The sequence below is a fragment of the Camelus bactrianus genome, chromosome 29, assembly GCF_048773025.1.
Source record: "Camelus bactrianus isolate YW-2024 breed Bactrian camel chromosome 29, ASM4877302v1, whole genome shotgun sequence".
NCBI classification, from domain to species: domain Eukaryota; kingdom Metazoa; phylum Chordata; class Mammalia; order Artiodactyla; family Camelidae; genus Camelus; species Camelus bactrianus.
In genome coordinates, this window is record NC_133567.1 from 1,123,139 (window position 1) to 1,138,143 (window position 15,005).

The window sequence follows — 15,005 nt, forward strand, 5'->3', positions numbered from 1 at the left end:
GTACGTACGTGGCCCTGCAAGTGCTGAGTCTGCATCAGCGCTCCTGGCAGGACTTCTGCAGGGACAGGGATGCTGCCTCCTGCCCTGACACTGAGGTGGCCGCTGACCACAGAGGAAATACGGCTGGTGGGCCGAGGAACTATGTTTTAAATTTGATTTGATTTGATTTTAATAATTTAATTTTAAGTAGCCCCACATGGACAGTGGCTCCCTTGGTGGACAGTGCAGCTGGATGGCCAGAGAGCAAGAGCCAAACCTCTGGTCCTGGGTACCTTGCTCCAGCAGGTCGTGGGAGTGGCACCTTTTCTACTCAGATTTAGGCTCTTCCTGATTTTATGTGTTTTCAAATTGCTGTGGACAAATAGCGCTGACTGAGAGTTTATCTGCGTCAGAGGGTATGAGGTTCTCTTTCTAAGTTAAGTTGCCCTTGAAGCAGTAGGACTGATTATAAGAGACTGGAGGTACCAGTTCATTGGACAGTCCCTTTTCTGTCTCCCATTAAGAAAACACAGGTTAAGGAAATAATGATTCACAATCCTCCTCCCGTTTGGTGCCTCTGACGCTGGTCAGGAGGAGGACGGGACACCCCACCGTGTTAGTCATGAATCCTCCAGGGAAGAGCAGTTTACTTTAAAGTACTGTGAATTTCACAAGCTCCCCCTCAGGTGTAGAGCTAGAGACTGTTTCATTTGGAGTTACAGAAAACGTTTATTTTTATTTTGTTTGGAATGTGTGTGTGTGAGAAACCATTGTATCAGTCTCTAGGTTTTTAACATATCTTGTAGTTGTGGACCAGTTTTTTGCAGGACTTAAATTTGTGGTCAGTCTAAACAGAATTACCTGGGACTTCAGAGGTTAGACAGGTTTTGTCTTAGGTTCTTTGTGGTCCGTGACCATGTTAGGCTTCAGAGAAGGGGTCTGGAGTGGGCAGGGCTGCGCCAGCGACAGCCTCAGGATGGAGCCGACGAGAGGCTGTTGCCCGGCTCCTGTTTCACTTGTGAGCAAAGAGAAGAAATTGGAGGGTGATCTGTGGCCACAGTCGCACATGAGTGTTCTGGGTTTGTGCCTTAGAAACCCCGGGCGTGTCGGGTGAGACTGCTCACAGCAGGCTGGCGGCAGGCTGGGTGCGAATCTCAGAAAAAAGAAAACAGCCTTCAGCTACTCGGACATAACAAGTGCACTTCTTGTTGCCCATGTGAGGTTGAAAATGGGCTGGAGGACATTCATCCCAGTTCACGGATAAGGACGCTGGGCCTCAAAGAGGTTCTTGCCTGCTGACGTTGTGCAGGTGGACAAAAGGAAAACTAATGAGATATAGAATCCCCAAATGACAGGGTTGTGGAGAATATTGGGGGCCAAAAGAAAGGGGAGGAAATTGACTTAGAACCAAGCTGTGTTCAGATTACAGCTGATCTGGGGGTCAAGTCATCCTGGAAAGCCAGCCATGAGGAGCTGAGTGGACTGTGCAGAAAAGTAACTTCTGTGGCCTTGGGTTTGAGGATGAGGCTTCTGGGATGCCTTTTGGGTACAAAAAGGTCTTATTGTATAACTGATCAGTAGTTTTGTCTAGATTACTTTGCTATAGTAATTGTCAGGCTGTCCATTGACAAGTCCTATTCAGACAGAAGTAGCGTCACACTTAGCTCTCTGCGGCGTCTCTGCTGGTGTATGTGAGGCGTGTCTGTGGAAAGCACTTGGCGCATGTGTCCTGCCGTGGCCCTGCATGTGCAACACAGCAGGGAGGAAGCACCATCAGGGGACTGGGGCATGTCGCCTGGAATAGCCTTTTCTACTTGCGTTGCGATTCCTGCCCGTTGGTAGCTTTGGGCGATGGGGCCTGGGGGAGCCTGCCGTCCCCTGCGTTACCTGCTTGGCCCCAAAGAACTTTCTAACCATCAGTGAACTGAAGAGTACTCTGCTTATTGTGTGTTTTTCCTCAAGAGCCAGAAGGTACCATGTTGGAATAAATGAAGGCTTGTACAAAGAGAAAGAACTCTGTCTTACGAGACTCTTGCCACAGTGACCCCTGCTCCTGCCCAGGCCGGGCCTGATGGTTCCTGATGAAGCACCGCAGTTGAGTTTTATGTCTCACTTGGCACCTTGAGCAAACTGTCTCAGTCTGTTTGATGAGATCAGTAAAGGCTCATCTTCCGACAGCAGACAGCCCAATTTTTGTTAGCTTTGAAGTTAAAGGAAATTTATTTGAGGCCTGCCTGGCCTGAAAGAGGGTCAGATAGATTCTGTCAAAAAGCTCATGTCGTCTGAGCCATGAAATTCTATCAAAAATATACTTTAGATTTCAGAAATACAATATTTTAGAGTCTCCTGTCCATTGTTCTGGGTGACTTTCTTTAACTCAAGCTATTGAAGAAGACATTTCTACTTGGTTTCTTCTTAAGATGTTGTAGGTCAGAGTAACAAACACAAACGTAAGTTTTATAAATCAGCTAAAATCAAAGGTAACAAAACACCAATCCGGAAGATGCTCCCTAAACTTAATCAAGCAAAGCAGTCTGCTCAGAGCCAGAACTCACCTCTATCTGGACCCACTGCTGTTGGGTGAGTAGTAAACACCTGTGTGACTAATAAGACCACAGGCCTTCTTAACCCAAAGGGAGCACTGGTCTTGGGGATAATTTATAGTGGAGGAAAATGAGGCAAAGAAAATTAAGTGGGTCCCTGGTGACTCCCTCCCCGAAGCAGCAGAGTCTGCACTGAACGGCCTTGCTCCCAGTCCACAGCAGTTGCCTGAAACGCTGCCTTCCTCCCTCCCCTTCTGACGTCTTCACTTCCTTTCTTCTGGAGATATTTGACTTTGGTTCAAATGTTTAATTTCCTCCCTCAAGAGATGCACGTTCTTTCTAGCCTGTCATTGCAGAAACATTTATTATGGGAGAGTTAGTCTTTTGTGAGGGCACTGTATTCATAGAACTTGCTTAGTGGTCATGTGTTTGGACAAAACCTTTCCTTTTTAACTATTTTCTAGTTATCTTGCATTTTAGTTTTATGGAAATTCCTTGAGCTGAACTCAGGGAAAAGGCACATTTTCCTTTCTCTGTACCTTGATGCTTTGTTCTCTCTTTTCATCTTTTGACCCTTCCTTCAGTCTATAGTCTTATATTTCTTCCTCTTTTCACTCAGGGGAAAAAAAAAAACCCACCATTGTTCTGGGCCGGGTTCTGGGTCTGCCTGGGTGGCGAAGCCAGGCACCGTCCTGTACTTGTGGAGTGCGGTCTGCTGAGGGTGTCCCACACAAAACAGTTAAACACAAACATATTTGTGATTTGATGGGTGTGAGTTGGGTGGAAAGCAGATGAAGGAGAATGCGTGCGGCAGAGGGAGCCTCAAGAAAGGTCCTCGACAGGAGGGAGAAGGCAGTGCCATCAGGGTGCATGGGCCAGTCAGGGGCCCAGAGGCAGGGTGGCCATAGCCTCAGAGGCCATGTGCAGGAGCTGCAGTGTTTGCCAAGGACGCCCACTGACCCCAAGGACGGTTTACCTGTTAGGCAGACAACTTTAGCTGTGGGGTGGAAAATGTTGTGGAAAGAGGGTGGAGAGACCCAGGAGAGGCTGCTGCCATGGTCCAGGGCAGACCAGCTCCTGAATCTCACGCGGCACCACGGGGAAACAGAGAGAATGCCTTTGAGGTGTGCAATGACTTGATAAAGGATGGGGAGGGGAATAAAGTAGAAAGGAAATACTGAAAATGGCCCTCAGTGTGATCACTTGGTTGAACGATGGGCCATTTACTGAGATGAAGAAAACTGGTTTGGAGGGAGGCTTGAGAATTCAGTTTGGGGCATGTTCAGTTTGAGATTCCTATGAAACATCCAAAAAGAGCTGTCAGATGAAAAGTTCAGATATACAAATCTCATATTCAGAGTAGGATTTTAGTGTGGAGATAACTGGGAGTTTTCAGGTACAGCTGGCTGGTAGGTATATTTGTACGTGCATTCATTTTGTTGGCTAGCTGATTCGAATAGCTTATATTTGTCCATGGTGCTAAGCTCTGGAGGCCCTGGAGGGCGTGTAGGGAGAGGCAGATGCCTCCTGCTCCTCCTCCCTATTCCCCTTCAGAGCTGTTCTGTCACAGCTAGAAACTGTCCAAGTGAGGGCAACGGATGAGACCACGTTAGGGAAATAGCAGACAAAAAGGAAAGAAGGAAAGTAGCATCAAGATCTAAGATCCTGTAGCACTGGGAGAGCGAGCAGGAGAGGGGAGAGCGAGCTAGTGACATAGCGGTGCTAGTGGCAGGGGCCCAGGATGGTGGGACTTCGCCGTGTGGGAGAGGATGGCTAAGCATGGTGCCGCAAAGATGCCTAGAAGACGAAGACTGAAACCTTGTGACGTTCCTGGGTGTCTGCACAGGTGGTGCTGGGGCGGGGGTGGGAGTTGGTTGGCCAGGCTGGAAGAGTGAGTGGGCGGCGGGGAGCGTGGACAGGTTTTGGCAGCACAGTGGAGCTGCAGCGCAGGCATTCTGTCTCTTGCTTCCAACACAGGGACCATTTTCCTTTTGAAAATGCATTGAGGTTGAGGCCAGCAGTCATGGAAACAGCAAAAGGCCTGGAATCAGACTAGTCTTAGTTCAACTGCTGATTCCACCACTTTGCAGGAAGACTTGGGGCAAATTATGTTCCCTTATTTGTGAAATTGGAATTACACTACCTTCTGTAATCAGGTTCATGATGAGGATTAAATGAGATCATGTATGTAAAACATTTACCTTGATGCTGCCCGTATACCAGTAGCACTCAACAGAGGGCAGCTCACGTGCTCTTTAAAAGCAAGTGCGAATATTTCAGAATTGTGAAATACTGATAAGCAACATTGTACAGTAATAGAAACCTAAAATAAGTGAAGACAAGACATCAGATTATGAATCAGCATGTGTGTGAGCTTGGGGTCTGCTGTCTGGCTGTGGGGAAGCTTGACTGCAGTGGTCTTCAAGTTTTGGCCAACCTCACCCCACTTGTCAGCAAATTGATGCTCATTTGCTTTAGGAAACAAGTATTTCTGTACATTCATATGTGAACTGTGACCACGGGGCTGTAGACGTTTGTCTGTAAGAAACACATTTCAAACCGCAGCCCCAGTGCTGCATCCAGTATTGGATGGTGCTGGTAACTACAGCTGGTCTAGTTTGTGTTTATCAGAGCAGTTAAATACATCCCAGACTTCTGACGGTGGAAATGAAGAATGAGGAACTAGCAGGTAGTGGGTGGGATGATTAGAGGCCTTTGTGTGTGTGTTTGGACAGGGGAGAACGACTCCTGTCTCCAGCCCGCTGGGTTCCCTGAAAAGAAGGTCCTCAGCTGTGTGCTCACCAGCCACCACTCCACCTCTTAAGAACTTTCTCTTTCTTCCTGTTACCTGGTTGGTTGAGGTGCTGGACTCAGGTCTCTTTTTCCATGTTTCAAGATGGAGTGGCAGGCGTCTTCCTGCTGGACGGTGAGGCATATGTGTCAGTGGTGAGAGCTTGGAGGGTGACTGAGCCCTTGCTCCTCCTCTCTGTCCACCACACCCTACCAGGCTGGGCAGTGATTGCATCCATTGACCTACTTAGCATCACATTTTCATACGATTCTTCTTGTTATTTGTTCTTTATTTCTGAGTGAGTTTCTCTTCTTCATGTTGTAGAAAAGTTGGAATCATTTTTCTTAAGTGTTTGAGAATTTTCATCGTGTTGCAAAGATATTATAAGAGCAGGACATCATTTTTTTTAACGTATCCTCATAAATGATGTCATAGTCCATTTCTTCCTTAGGTTTTTCTTACCTGTGCTCGCTCAGTAAATTCCCTCTTAATCATTAGCTCTGCATTTGTGAGTCTTAAATAAACCCTTTAATCTCAGTTTCCTGGCTCTTAACTTTTGCTTTGTTCCTCTCTAAAACAGCTCTTGGTGGTCCTTCCCTCTGTTCTTCTCAGTTCTGCCTATTACTGGTAGTTCTTCTAATTAACATCCAGATAGTTGGTATTCTTTGCCGTTCCTCCGGTTCCCATTGTAAATCACTGTGAAGAGTGAAACAGTATCAAGTGCGTGGATCGCAGGTCTGGTCCTTGCTGCTCTTCAGCGCACACACGAAGAGATGCAGGTATGGGCCTCGACTGAAAAGAAGCTGAGGGGGTCTGTCTTATTTCTGCCCCTCTTCTCACATGCCATAGCTATTCACCCTCTTAAAGTGTACAGTTCGACAGTTTTTATTATATTTACCAGGTTGTGCAGTAACAACCATATGCTAATATTAGACCATTTTGTGACCTCAGAAGGGAACCCCATACCAGATGCCTGCCAGCTCCCCTTCTCCCAGCCACAGCCACCGCTAATCTGCCGTCTGTCTTGGTGCATTTGACTGCGTTGGGCTTTCACGTAAAGGGAGCCATACAATGTACGGTCTCTCGTGACTGGCTTCTTTCACTTGGTTTAGTATTTTCAGGGTTCATCCCTGTGGTGATATGTATCATATTTCATTTCTTTTTATGACAATGATTTCATTGTATGGAGGGACCATATTTAGTTTTCTTATTAGTTGATGAACATCTAGTTGTTTCTACTTTTGACTAATCGGAATAGTTCTGCTATGAACATCTGTGTACAGGATTGTTCTGTGGGTGTAATTTTTCAGTTTTCTTGAGTATGTATCTAGGAGTGGAATTGCTGGGTCATATGGTAACTCTCATTCTTTGAGGAATTAAACTGTTTTCCAAAGAAACTGCACTGTTTTATGTATGAGGGGTTGAGTTTCTCCGCATCCTCATTAGCACTTATGATTGTCTTTTTTATTCTAGTCATCCTAGGGGTTATGAGGTGGCATCTCATCGTGTCTTTGATTTACATTTCCTTAAGGATTAATGATGTTGAACAGCTTTTCATGTGCTTCTTGGCCATTTGTATACTTTGGGGAATGCCTGTCTAAATCCTTTGCCCATTTTCTTAATTGGATTATTTGTCCTTTTTTGTTGAATTATAAGAGTTCTTTTTTTCTGTATACAAGTCTCTTATCATGTATATAATTTGCAGATATTTTCTCCCATTCTGTGGGTGTTTTTTTTTTTTTTCACTTTTTTAATAGTGTCCTTTGAAACATAAAAGTTCGTAATTTTGATGATGTCCAGTTTTTCTTTTTGCTTGTTTGGTTGCTTGTGCTTTTGATGTTTCGGTGCTATATCTAAGAAATGTTGCCCAATCCAAAGTTATGAAGCTTTTACTCATGAACTTTCTCCTGAGAGTTTCACAGTTTTCACTCTTACATTTGGGTCTGTGATCCATTTGAGTAATTTTTGTGTACAGTGTGAGGTGGGGGGTCCAGCCTCATGCTTTTACATGTGTGTATCCAGCTGTCCCAGTTTGCTAAAAAGATGATTGTTTCTCTGTGGGATTTTCTTGGAACCCTTGTCAGAAATCAATTTACCATAAATATAAGTGTTTTTAGACTCTGGGTTCTTGTCTGTTGCTCTATATGCATGTCTTTTGCCAGCACCACAATGATCTTAATTACTGCAACTTTATAGTAGATCAGGGAGTGTCAGTCCTTTAACTTTATTTTTCAAGATTATGTTGGGAATTCTGGGTCTCTTATATTTACATATGAATTTTAGAATCAGCTTGTTAATTTTTATTTCTTTTGCAGTGAACCAGTTGGGTTTTTGATAGAGGTTATATTGAATCTGTATGTCAATTTGAAGAGAATTACCATCTTATCAATATTTAGTCTTTGGGTCAATAAACATGGGATGTCTTTTCATTTAATTAGATCTTTGACTTATTTCAGCAGTGATTTTGTATAGTTTTCAGTCTCCAAGTCTTGCACTTATTTTGTTAAATTTATGCCTAAGTATTTTCTTTTTTATGCTGTTGTAAATAGAATTGGTTCCTTAATTTCACTTCAGATTGTTTATTGCTAATGTATAGATATGCAAGTGGCTTTATATATTGACCTATATTCTGAAGTCTTGTTGAGTTCGATTATTAGCTCTCATAGTTTTTTAGTGGAGTCCTTAGGATTTTTTGTAAAATCATGTAATTTTTTGAATGAAGATTGTTTTACTTCTTCATTTCCAATCTGGAGGTATCTTATTTCTTTGTCTTTCTTAATTGCCCTTGAAGTTCTTTTAATTCTCTTAAGGCAGAAAAATAGAAATGCTTATTTGATGCTGTGGTGCATGAACAGTCGCTCATCTTCCTACTCACTTTCCTCAGTGTCGTGAAGTCCTACGCAGACTTCATTACCCAATCTTATGCCACTTGCCTTGTGAAGTCTCCTGGAAATAGTCTCTTCCTCAGTATGGTAGAATGGGAAAAACAAATGCTGGAAAACAGATGAACGTTGGTTTGAATTTGAACTCTGCCACGTATTAGCTGTATTTTCTTGGTTAAAGATAGCCGGGTGGGTGGGTGGATGGATGGATGGATGGATAGATGGATGGATAGATTGTCTTGACTCTCTTCATTTTCATAACGGCCCCATGCAGTTAGTACCCTTACTATCAGCCTTGTATGGTGGTTTTGAAGATTAAATATGATAATATTTATAAAATACATGTCACCAAGTAGACAGCCTTAACACTTTCTATAACTATTATTGTCCTTTGTATTGTAGTCAGGTATAGAGGTGTCAGTCTTCACTGAAAGGCTGTAAAACTCCTTGCAGGTAAGGATTATGAGGGTTAGTATTTATTATTGCATCTTCTTCAAATATTGTGTCTACTGTATATGTCCCTAAATGTATTTCAGTAGCCGTATCTCTTTTTGGCATTTGTGATAGTTTGTCTTTGTGTATCATCTCTTCCTTCAGGATGGCAGAAAATGGGTTTGTTTTCCTACCCTTTATCTCATTTTATTGGTCTCGTGTCAGGTAACAACTAGCTGGTTGAAATTTTAAATGCTTTGGTGTAGAATCAGAGCTGTAGATATTTGAAAGTAGTTATGTTCATGTTCTGTAAACACTCTGTAATACCAACCTGCTTGGTTTGAGCCAGGTCATATTTGCAGCTAACATGTGCCTTCAACACATCTTCCTAATGAGCTTACTGATGGTATCAGACAGCAACAAGAGCTCCTGTGTTTGTTCTGTTTTACATATAAAACCAGTGCACACTTGAAGGAAAAAATCAAAAGCAACAGCAGCCATGATCTGAATACAGACAATTTTGAAAATAAAATCTTTGTAACATTAGGAAGATTCATAGCCAGGCGACTATGGTATGTGTATCCATAGTTCTAAGTTTGCATCTTAATCTGGCCTTGGTGATTCTCCAGCACCTGTTTGTTATCCATCAAGAATGGTTTCAAGGTGGCCCTATATAAAAGGCATGGAATTCTCTGCCTGTTCCTGACTTCCTTCCACTGGAAACTTTTGTCCCTAAAAGAGGTTGGAGACCTCTAATGGTCTGCACTCTGCCTTCCCATGACTGCTGCTGTGATCTGGAGAAGTGTTGTGGTCACACCAGAACTTTCCCGTGAGCCAGACCACAGCTCTGGAACGTGTGCTCTGAGAGCACAGCGCAGGGCAGAGCGGTGGGGGACCGTCTGCAGGGGCAGCCACATTGCAGGCACAGCCCCACGGGTCTCTACAGCCAGACACACAGACGGTGAGAGCATGTGTGACACCCAGAGCCGGACGCACAGATGGTGAGATCATGTGTGACACCCAGCTTGATTTCCGAGGGAGCTGGGTTGCCCAGCCTGTTGCCCCCTTTCTCCCTGTTTGCCTCTGTTGCGGGACCTCTTCTGCCCTGCCTCTCAGCCGCTACTGGGACCCAGAGCTCTTGGGGTGGCCAGCTAGCAGTCCTGGTTGGCTCACCCTCGTGCTCACTTCTTGGCCTTGCAGTTCTGATTAGCTTGAATCTAATCCTCCCCATGCGCCGCAGAGAACTACAGCAAATGTACCCTCCAAAGCCATTCTTCAGAAGAGAGAGACACTGTGATACTTGAACAGGGACTCTCGTTCTTCCCGCCCTGTCAGCCTGGCAGTGGTATAAATGCACCTTCATGTTTATCTGCACAGATGCAAAAAGGGTATGACAAGGTACGGGGCATCTAGACAGGTGCCTAACAGTGAGAATAACGTCCAGGTCCTGTGCATTCACTGGTACTTGTCAGTGCTTCAATCAGCCCGTTCATTTGTTTGAAATTTCACTTCTCCCTTTTGACCATCTGAGGTCAGGACTGTGACTCCCCTGGTTTTGGTGCAGGACCTTGAGGGTGGTGGACACGTAACAGAATGTGTGGACGGGGAAGGAGTGGCGAGTGGGAAGCTGAGGGGTGGTGTGAGGCTGTGTCGCCTCTTCGCTCAGGACCGGCCCGGCCACATGTGTGGTCACTCCTCTGTGGAGACCGGCAGGGAGGCTGAGAGGCAGGAATCACCAGGAGCACTCTGCTCTAGGACGACAGAAGATGAGAGTCCCAGCGGGTGCTGGGTGGATGTACAGGAGCAGAAGAGGGGCCTCTTGGGAGGTGGCAAGGGAGGAAGAAGAGCTGCTCTAGAGTGAGGGTGTTTATAAGGAGAAAAAAGAATCCAGTTGAGAATGACTGAAGGGGTTTAAAGCATTGGTTACAATTAATGCAGAATTAAGAGAAATCAAGAAAAAAATCAATCAGCCACAGGTAGAAGATGAAAGGATGAAAACATTTAACCCAAAAAGAAATTTAATTACCTGAGGAGGGAGCTCAGAATTAAAGAAAGAAGGTCTAAGTTGTGCAGGGAAGCGGGTAGGGAGGCTCCCAGATCTGGAGTAGCTCTGACGGTCTCAGAGCTGCTCTGGGGGTCCTAGCTGTGTGCTGGCCTGTCCTTCCTCTCCTGCTGAGGACTCTTGAGTGCGGGGGTCAGAAGCTCCTGCAGGAGGGAACAGGCAGAGAGGACCAGACTGTGTTTGTACGTCGAGGGTGTAAGAGAAGAGTGAAGTAAAGGTCAGGGTCTCCCAGTGTCTCACCACTTACACAGACATTTGGGAAAAACAGAGGTGACTTAGGCAGCTCTGCATCGGGAGCCTTGGCACACCGATGCACTGTAGTAACACAGTCTGTGCAGGAAACCCACAGACATTCCTGAAGTCCTGTCTTTCTGTGAGCCGTAGAAAAGTGGTAAACTGCAGTGACAGCAAAGATACCAGTAAATCTTACTGTTAAATATTTTTAAAGCAAGTAATTCCAGTTTTTATTCTGCTCATTAATGCATCATCTGCTCTTCAGGAAAGACTAGAATGAGATTTCCTGAAATGATGTACTTTGCACAAGGGTTGCTGTATTCTTGGTAGCAAGTGTCATTCATCATGGTGGATTGTCTGCCAATGTACCTTTATATTTAAGTTTTGAATTTCTTCCAGGTGCTTCCTGAAGAAGAGTATCTGGTGTCTGCTTTGGGGTGGCTGGAAGGTGGGGGAGAGTCTGGCCCAAGGATTGCAGGACAGCGATGAAGCCCCATCCTAGGGGCTCTGTGCCTTTCTCCCTGGCCCTGCTGCAGGCTTCTCCTTGGAGAGAGCACGCTCTGAACTTCCAGTGCAGACAGCACAGAGAATGCGCACTTGCACAGGGACATTCACATGTGCGCCTATGAGTAGACTTACTGGACGTGTGCGTGAGGAGAGGCTATTCCCTGTCACTGCCTGGGGAGGAACTGGACGTGGGGGCCGGTTCTCTGAATGTCTGTTAGAACATGTGGATTTTGGGTGTGCACATCACCTTTTCTTTAAAACTTTTTTTTAAATTGAGGTGAAATGTGCATAGCATAAAATTAACCATTTTAAGGTGCATAGCTCTGGTATTTAGCATATTCACAGTGTTGTGTAGCCACCACTTGTGTTTGGATCCAGCACATTTTCTGTACCCACTAATAGTCCCCCATAAACCTCCCCGCCCCCGCCAGCCCCTGGTCACCACGAGTCCGCTTTCTGGACATCTTATGTAAGTGGACCATATGGTGTGTGGGCTTTTGTGTCTCGTGTCTCACTCAGCATCACGTCTTCAGTTTGTCCATGTTGGGGCCTTTCTATTTATGGCTGAATAATATTCTGTTGTATAGATGTATCAAATTTTGTTTATCCTTTCATCAGCTGATGGACATTTGGGTTGTTTCCACTTTGAGGCTGTTATGAATAATGCTACTGTGAACATCTTTCTAGAAGTCCTTCTATGGATGCATGTTTTCATTTCTCTTGGGTGTATTCTCAGGAGTAAAGTTGGTGGGTTATATGGTAATTCTGTGTTTAACTTTTTGAGGAACCACCAGAATATTTTCTGCAGCACATGAACCATTTTATAGTCTCTCCAGCTATATATGAGGGCTCCAGTTTCTCCACATCTTCACCAACACTTGTTACTTCTTTCTTTCTTTTACTAACAACTATTGTAAGTGGTTAAGAGATATTTTTACTTCTTCCTTTCCAATTTATTTGTCATTTGTTTCTTGTTCTCACGTTGCGGGCAGAATTTCCCCCAACGGTAAGTGGAAGTAGCAAGAGACGCATCTTGGTCTTGCTCCTGTTCGTAGGGGGAACATTCATCTTTCACGATTGAGTCCGGTGTTAGCTGTGGGCTTTTCATATGTGCCCTTTGTCAGGTTGAAGAAGTGCCCTTCTGTTCCTAGTTTGTTGAGCGTTTTTATAATGAAAGAGTGTTGGGTTTTGTCAAATGCTTTTTCTGCATAGCCTAGTCCCACCTTTTTTGAATTATGCGTCATATGTTCAGAATCAGAGAATAACTAACGTGGCGATTCTTAGTAGAGAATGTGTTGTAACCACATTGCTAAAATAATTGCTTTGAACCATCAGATTATAGAACTAGTTCAGTTCTGCTTGATCCTTCTTTGCAGTAATATTCTCTGTAATGAGAATTTACAAACATGTTCTTTAGTTTTTTTTAATTGATTTTAATAAACCTTTTAATTTAGGATAGTTTTAGATTTACAGAGATAATGTGGAGAGCTTCCGTTTACTCCGTACCCAGTTTCTCCTATTTTTTTTACTGAGGTAGAGTTGATTTACAATATTAAACATGTTTCAGGTGTGTTTCCCCTATTTTTAACATATTATACTATTATTATACACAATTGTTGAACCAATATTGATACTACTATTATTAACTGGGACTTATGCTTTATTCAGATTTCCTCAGATTTTCCCTAATGTCCTTTTTCTATTCCAGGGTCCCATCCGTGGACCACGTTACATTTAGTTGTTATGTCGTCTTAGGCTACTCTAGGCTGTCAATTTCATAGATATTCTTTGTTTTTGGTGACCTTGCCAGTTTTGAGGATAACTGGCTAGGTATTTTGTGGAAGATCCCTTAGTTTGTGTTTTTCTGACATTTAGACACGGGTTTGAAGAGGCAGGTGGCAAGGTGAGGGCCGTTTCCACCACGTCACACCAGGGGTGCTTCCTTTTGACCCACCCTGCCCGGGCTGTTGTTGACCTCGATTACTGGCTGAGGTCATGCTTATCCGGCTTCTACACTATACAGTTAGTTTCTAAAAAATCAGTTTATATTTGCACTCTTGTTTGGTAATGTCCCGGGGTCAAAGCTGGACCCACACTATTACTCCCTTGGTACCTAAGAGAGTCTGAAGCTAGAGCTTTTGTGACTTTTACAAGCTCAGAGCCAAATTGCCAAGTTGTCTCTGAAGTTATTCATTATTGGTGTGCACATCCACATTGAAAGTACAGGGTTGATGGGTGAGGAGAGCATTGCTCTGGCCGTTGAAAGACCCACTGTCTCCCTTTGGCAGGGTCCAGTGGACGCAGTAGGCATGTGTCCACGCAGGGGTGAACAGCAAGGCAGACAGAGGTCGTGTTCAGTGCGCAGACCTCATCTCACACCTTCTGCAGCCCGTCACCCTGCAGTACAAAAAGTAGCATCAGCAGGAGAGAAAACAGAGCCCCTGTCGTAAAGTAACCACATGCTCCGAAGTCACCTACACACCCAGACTGGGCCTGGGCAATACTGGACGCCATGTCGGAGCAGGGGACACTAAGGTGAGTGTCCGGCCTGTGTCCGGGCATCTGTGCATACACTCCCGGGGCCAGGAAGCTGTGAGGTTGACGTAGGCAGAGCCGTGCCCTGGTCCTTGGAAACTGTGACATCTTCAGGGTGCACGATGTCCTCAGAGACTCCCTTTAGGCCACAGTGGACCTTAATGTAAAAGTTGAGTGTGTGGGGTGAGGACCTCTGACGGCAAGAGATCACCACAGAGTTACAGGCTTTTATATTGTGGTTTGTGTTTGCATCAGAATCCCTCCCGTATGTCTTTTCTAGTTGATTTGTCCAGCTGGGCATTTTTTAAAATTAATAATATATCTTCCTTTTCTTTATCTTCTACAGAAGTGTAGCTATCACTGATGTTCTTTCTCATCATCCAGTTCGCCCAGAACAATTTAGCTGCTCTTACTGAGTCTTAAAGGAAAACCAAACTGAATGTATCAAAATCTTAACCACTTGTACTGTTTTTTTTCCTTCTGGTGCATAAACTCAAACTATAATAAAATACTGCCAGGGATGGTAGGCTGTACAGTGAACATTTTCTAAATTTTAGCAGGAGTTAATTTTTCTTTATATAACTGTATTTTTAATAATTTAATTTTATAAATATAAACTCTCAAAAATATTAGTATTTTGTTTTGATGTAAACATAAGATAAATGTGTTACTTTTTCATAATTACCTGTGAAGCTATTTATTACTCTACACAGGTGTTACTTTTTTTTTTAATCCGTACGTGTTGTTTTGTATAAGATTTTTTTTTTACAAAATAGGTGCTGTTTAACACTTTGAGGTAAGAGCAACTAAGTGAATGACTTTAAAAGTAATGGGTATTATGTAATCCATTGGTCTTCAGCTTCATTTATGAGGACTTACAATTTAGTTCAGGAGCCATCTCAGTGTCAAAAGTGGAGTACTGTGCTGTCATTTAAAAATAAGGAGTGTGGATGCTCTTCCTGTATTAATATGGAATGATCTTCAGAGTGTACTGTTAAGACAAATGAACAAAGTCCAAAACAATATACAAAATGTACTAC

General features: G+C 44.0%; 1 protein-coding gene across 4 annotated transcripts in view; it reads left to right on the forward strand.

The window, feature by feature from the left end:
• The window catches only part of SPIDR (scaffold protein involved in DNA repair), a 258,048-nt gene that overhangs the window by 162,807 nt on the left and 80,236 nt on the right, over window positions 1-15,005 (forward strand). The window lies entirely within an intron of this gene.